Genomic DNA, 7,221 nt, shown 5'->3' with positions numbered 1-7,221 from the left:
AGTGCTAGAGTTATCAAAGGCCACTCTTCTGTCTTGTTCCCCTAAAGTGTTTAGAGCAGGACATTTTGGATCCCTCCCCACTGATCTTGTCAATGTCTGGTTAGAGATATATGCATCAACTGCTGTTCTGAGTTCCAGTCTGTGTGCCTGAAGGGCATCTTCATTTCTAGACTCTGTTATACTAACTTTCATATTATCAAAAAGAGACAATGATGCTCGCTTATTTGCTTTTTTCAATATCGCAGCACTATGTAAGTCCACTTCTTTCAACAATGCATTCAGAGGGGCATAATCTGGTGGAACAGATACAGTGTCAGGATGTATTGATTTGCCATGCATCTGCTGTTTATATTTTTCCTTATAGCTTCAGATGCTACCATAGCACTTTTTTTCCTTTTAGGAAGTGTGAGAGCCTTAAAAAACTGCTTAGAGCTTGAATTCGTTACCACTTTAGGGGCACTTTGATTTTTTGTTAACTTCTCTTTCTGTGTGTTATTTTTCCTACCATTATCAGGAGTGAAGATGGTATACACTTTTTTTTATTGTCGTTGTTGAGGTGTTTAGACTAACCATTGGAACCTCATCAGGTTCATTCTCAGAATCACAATTCTGTATAAAGTTCTCATTCGGTATATTTTCGAGAATAATCTCCTCGATCAAGGGAATAGCAAAATCAGTTTTCTCTACTAATACCGATGTCTGGACAGATACTGAGTGTGAAACTGGAGCTTTATGTTTGAGAAAAGTTAGTTGTTGTAACTCATGCCTGATGTCCATCCCAAAGGTGTTTTGCCAGTGAGACATTTGATCTAGTACATCCGCCTGCTTGTTTAGTTTAGTGTCAAGGGCCTCAAATAGTTTCCCTAGCATTTGAATAGCAAAGTTCATAGCCTGCAGGGTGGGTTCTAACATTCTCTCCCCCTGCCTGTCTGAATATGGCGGAGACCGGCTAGCAATGGGGGAGATCGGTCTTCTTGGCGTAGGGTGGATGAAAGACACACTCACAGGTGAACTCGTACTATTGGGTTCAGGCGTGACAAATAATACAGGCGAGGCTGACAGGTTATCAGGTAACATATGGCCAGACAACCCAGAGCCCTCCTTGCCAAGATCAATGTCCTGTACAACTGACATGCTTTTCGCCTCTAAATTATCTGCCTGATTTGGGATTGCGGTAGGAGGGTGTGCTTTTAACAGCGCGCTGTCAGTAACAGAGGAGGTCTGTGAGGGCATTTTTGCAACAGTAGGAACATTAGATGGATTCAATTCACATGTATCATTCATTACAGAAATAACAGGCATTGGTAACTTACATGTCTCGGCTTGTTGCAAGGATACAGATTTTTTATCCATACAGGCCTTAGTGGCTGGAATACAGGCAGCGGGAATGTTCGTTTTATTTACCAATGATTTTGTAACCGTCGTCAATAGCAGAGGCTTGCCACTGAGACGGGCCTTTGCCGTGATGTCTTTATAAAAAGCGCGAATATCTGCATCTTTTAGAGCCTTTTGACATCCAGCCATGGATTTCTTATTAGACGTGGATGCAAGATGAGCCCTGGCTCGCGAGGAGCTCTTTGATGGAGTCATAACTAACACCCTCAATAAAGGGGGCGAGTTTATACCAGGCTGAAGAGGATTCCTCTTAGACGAGCGTATTTGCATTCCTCACTGCAATCACCGAACGCTCGTACCGCAGCACCTGTTATGCCTCTCCGCCGCAACACCGCGGCGAAGAGGCAAAGAGGTACTTCCGGTACTTCACCTGGTGCGCGCGATCCCCAAATTTAACCTCTTCCTGAGGAAGGGGGGTGGAGCCACTGGTAGTAACGCCGTAGAACGGGTATAAATGCACTATAAATGGAGAGAGAAAAATGCAATAAGCACCAGAAGATACTTATAAGTCCACATGTATTTCCCCAACTTATTTCCACTGTGAATACCGTTCAGAGAAGTAATGAATGCACAGCGTCCGGACAGCGTGGGAGGCAAAGAGGTACTTCCAGTTCTTCGCCTGGTGCGCGCGCACTTGTGCAAGCAATCCCCAAATTTAACCTCTTCCTGAGGAAGGGGGGCAGAGCCACTGGTAGTAACGCCGTAGAACGGGTAAAAATGCACGTTCAGAGAAGTAATGAATGCACAGCGTCCGGACAGCGTGGGAGGCAAAGAGGTACTTCCGGTACTTCACCTGGTGCGGGCCTGTACGGCCCCACAAGTACGCCTCCTGTGAACATAGCACGTTTAACAGGCGATTTAAATCGCCAGCTAGCACACGCACAAATGGAAATAACGCGGTTAAGAGCTCTATATGACAAAGGGCAAATATTGCCAGGGGGAGGGGAGGTACCCCCGCTGTCACTGGCAGATCTCACACCCCCGATAGGGGCAGTAAGCAATGCAACCCCAGCAGCCTCAGTATCCGGACAATCTATAGCATCGCAAGGGACGTCATCACAGCAAAGACAAGAACAAGAGTGGCAGTCAGGACAGTTCCTGTTCCAATTGAATAACAAGCCAGTAAGAATTATACACCCAGGTACACCGGGGAATGTCAACAAAGTGGAGATCAGGGTGAAAGACAAGGTAGCGAACCCAAGGAAAACTGGGAGAATAATAACAAGCTAGAGTCAGAAATAGAAGAAGTATGGGATGATTTAGATGAATACGAGGAGGCAGCTGCCACAGAAGGTTCCCCACTGCCAAACTACCGTTACCCAGATACACTATCACCACCATTATGGCAATAGATTAAGACAACGAACAGGGAGGACGGGAAACATACTGGTAAGTAAAACGAAAAAGAAAGAACGAGCAAAACAGGAAAGAAACAGAAACTACAAATGCCACTGATACATAAAGGAGCAGGTAGGCCAAACTATATTCCGTGGGCCCAAATGGACAAAACCACCCTGTTAAAACTCCTCCCCCCGCTGACGGGAGGAGCAGGTAAGTGGATACATGTATTTGAAAAGAACATGGCAGGCGTGCCGTTAGCTATAGGCGATGTAAAAAGCTTATTAGTATCAGCAATCGGGGACCAAGCAGACACAATCTGGGAAAGAGCAGGGTTCCCGGGAGTAACAATGAGCTGTGATCGCCACGATGGATCACCATTTAACAATGTTCGAGCACAAGTGTGGGATGCATTGCGGCGTGCATTTCCAGACGTTCCAGATTTACATGCAGTGATGCAGTGTACGATGAAGGAGAACGAGGATCCTGCACAATTCATTTTGCGAGTGCAAGATTTATGGGGAAGCGAAACTGGTACGGCATGGAATCAATCAACAGCTTTATTCTATTTTATCATTAAAAAGGGGTTGCCGAAAGAGGTGCAGATGACCTTGGACAAAATAGCTGGGATCGAAGCCAAAGGGTGGCCTGAAATTCAGAGCATAATTGTACACCATTGGAGGAGGATCAAAGAGAATGAAAAGGAGGTCACGCAAAAGAGGCTCGCTGACGAAGCAAAATGAGTACAAACGAAATTAGTGAAGGTCACCGCCATTACTGCCAGTGTAACCGCAGACAGAGGAAACAAAGAGGAAAACGCGGGAGGAAGACCCGTTTGAATAGCCGCGCAGTGGATTGTAGAGGATCAAGGACAGTGGAACAGAGAGGAACAGCCATGCCAAGGACCACAGTGGCAGAACAGACCGGCCCAAGGAAGAGTTGGGTACCGTGGGCAGAGAGGAGGATATGGAGGAATGGGAAACAGAGGGTATGGTGGGCAAGGACCAAGAGGAGGACAACAGGGCTCATGTTGGAATTGTGGAAGATGGGGGATTATTCATGAGATTGTGGAATGCGACCATCAGGTTATATTCAGGGGCAACAGCAGCCCATGAACAATGAACAGGGGTGGGACTGCCCACACCCAGGTAGCCATTGTGGAGCTCCAATGGGACAACAAGATCAACACTGCTACGACCCCCATATGCAACAGACAGCCAGCCCCACCGCAGCAGCAGCAACAGCAGCTGCAGCCACAACAGCAAAATGCACTACAGCCCATGCGAGACAAAACCCAGTAGGGCACATAAACAATAACCCTTTTGCAGCGGCCGCAAACGGTGCCCCTGCACCATTCCATGGCGTAACGGTCGTGGGTGACAACGTTTTTTCAGTGCCAGGTCAGCAAAGATACCAAGACTAGGACAGCCCACAGGGAGCACTTGCGTGTCCAGTCCTATCCACCACACAAAGTGTGAATGAGGAACCACTAGTGGCGGCAGGGATAGGAAACAAGCAGTTTATCTTTATGGTAGACTCTGGAGAAGAAAAATCATGCCTCACAGAAGGGCGGTTTCAGCTCTCGGGAAGAAATTTGGAAATGCAGGGGTTCTCTGGGGCTATTTTAAAAGTTCCTTATACAAAAGATCTTGATGTAACAGTAGGGTCAAAGACAGTGCGCACACCCTTACTGTATTACGAAGACGCGCCAATCAATTTGATGGGACGAGACTTGCTCAGTAAGCTAAACATGACCATAGCCTTTACTGAAAGAGGGATAATGTGCTCGACACCAGGGGTATGCCCCGTACAAGCCCTCCTGATAATAAGTAAGATTACAAAGGAAGTTGCAGTAAGAAGGATTCCCATTGACATGGACATGATCGTCTATGGAATACAAGTATTAGCCATAGTAGTGCCTGAAATAATACAAAAAGAGTGGAGAATACCATCAGACTTCATATTCCGCCAAATCACACCAACAGATGTAGTGCCAGGCACAATTATGTCTATAGACATTGAGGCAGTTCAAGTTTCCAACAAACGCATTGTGGTCATAGGCCTGGACACGCAAGGACGCGAGTGGAGAAGTGTGCTATGCATAGAGCCAAACATAATGCTAAAAGATATTACTGATGAAATTACGAGGGGGATGGAGAAATAATAATGGAAATAAGCATACCATGTGACATTATGATTCAATACAGAGAAATACACAACCCACTCATGGCTAACATAAAGGCCCCACTGACAATATTTGAAGAAGACATGGCCAGGGTAGCACCTGAAATTTGGACTTCGGGACCACACGATGTAGGTTTGATGCATGAGGTAACTCCCATAAAAATAAAACTGAAACCAGGTGCCCTCCCACCCAGAGTGAAACAATACCCAATATCCAAAGAAGCAGAGGAAGGTATTAGAGAAACAGCTAATGCGCTCCTAAACCAAGGTATCTTAGTGCCATCAACTTCCCCATGCAACACAGCGATTTTTCCGATTAAGAAGTCAAAAGGAGGGGCGTGTAGAATGGTCCAGGACCTCCGTCCACTCAATGACATCATCCAAAAGAGTTTCCTTTAGTGCCTAACCCGTCATCAATATTGTGCAGTATACCAAAAGAGGCAACTTGCTTCACTGTCATTGATCTGAAAAATGCCTTTTTCTCTGTGCCACTTGCACCAGAATCGCAGTACCTCACAGCTTTTACATTAGGAAACAGCAGATATGAACACCGCAGACTCCCACAGGGGTATTGCGAGAGCCCAAGCATTTTTAACAGTACTATGAGAAGACATCGGCAACATAGATGTAGAGAGCACCATTATACAGTACGTAGGCGATTTACTCGTCTGTAGCAAAACAGAAGAAGTGTGTAGAGAAGACTCGATAACACTGCTTAACGTATTGGCTGCCAAAGGATACAAGGTGGACAAAGGAAAGTTACAATACTGCCTTGCTGACGTTGTGTATCTTGCCCAACAAATATCTAAAGATGGAAAAAGAATATTACCAGACAGAGCAGCAGCCATTCGACACATTATCATACCAAAAACAGAGAAGGACATGCAGAAATTTCTAGGCATATGTAACTATTGCCGAGCATGGATCCTCGATTATGCAGCATACACACGGCCAATGCTACAAGCACTAAAAGAAGCACAGAAGAACAGGGCCCCAATAAAATGGACACATGAGACAATTGCCCAATTCTCCCGATTAAAAGACCTTATTGCAGACGCCCCAGTGCTTGCAAATCCAGATTATGAAAGGGAATTTTTCCTGTTTTCACACAGCAATGGAACATTGATGACAGCAGTATTGACACAAAAGACATTGCTAGGCCACAAACCATTAGCGTACTACAGTGGAATATTAGACCCAGTAATGCAGGGACATTTCGCTTGCGAACATGCCCTCGCTGCAGCGTTCTTCGCCATTGAGAAAAGTGCCATGATCGTAATGGGATGTTCAGTGACGCTATATGCGGAACACTCATTATTTGCTATCCTGGAAAGATCAAAATCTACTCTCACAACACAGAGAGCATCTGCTTATGAAATAATAATATCCAGTCCAAATGTACATGTGGTCAGATGCAAGACAGTGAACCCAGCCACATTCATTACAGAGCCATGCACAACTGAGGATTTACAGGAACACGATTGTAGCACATACGAAGGAGAGGGCGATGACATTCCCAAAGCAAGCGAAAACGCCCTTACAGAAGGTGAAATGTATTTCATAGATGGGTCAGCATCCATAAATTCAGAGACAGGAGAGAAACATGTGGGAATGGCGGTAGTGCGCAGGGAAGAAGACGAAGTGATTGTGCAAAAACGCCTCCCCTCACATTAGTCTGCACAAGCAGCCGAACTGACTGCGCTAATCAGCGCGTTACACACAGCCAAAGATTGTGCCATGACCATATATTCAGATTCAGCCTATGTTACCACCACAGTTCACTCAGGGCTATCACGTTGGCGAAGGAGAGGGTTCAGAAGAGCGGACGGGCCCCTGTACAACCCACACTGCTTAATGAACTAATAGAAGCTTTATCAGAGTCATCAGTAGTAGCAGTCATTAAATGCCAAGCCCATACCAATAACACAGACGTAGTCTCATTGGGGAACATGGCAGCCGACGCAGCAGCGAAAGAAGCCTCGTATTTCAATAAGACACCAACATCAGAGTACATTGTAAAAGCAACCACAGCAGAACAACCAGCAGATGCATACAATAACACGCCCATAGCACAATTGATAGAACTGCAAAGAAGGGCCCCACCGGAAGAGCAGGAGTTGTGGGGCAAACAAGGGTGTAAGCAATCAGCAACAGATCTTATTTGGAGACAGGAAATGACAGGTAAGGTAGTGATGCCCGTAGAATTATTAGAAGTAGCATTCCAACAACTGCATTTTCCAGCTCACGTTGCAAAACACCACATTGCCTCAGATATTCAAGAGGATTGGTTTGTTCCTAATCTAC

This window comes from Ambystoma mexicanum, chromosome 6p (assembly GCF_040938575.1).
Source record: "Ambystoma mexicanum isolate Mex_15411 chromosome 6p, UKY_AmexF1_1, whole genome shotgun sequence".
NCBI classification, from domain to species: domain Eukaryota; kingdom Metazoa; phylum Chordata; class Amphibia; order Caudata; family Ambystomatidae; genus Ambystoma; species Ambystoma mexicanum.
Note: the sequence above shows the minus strand (reverse complement) of the source record.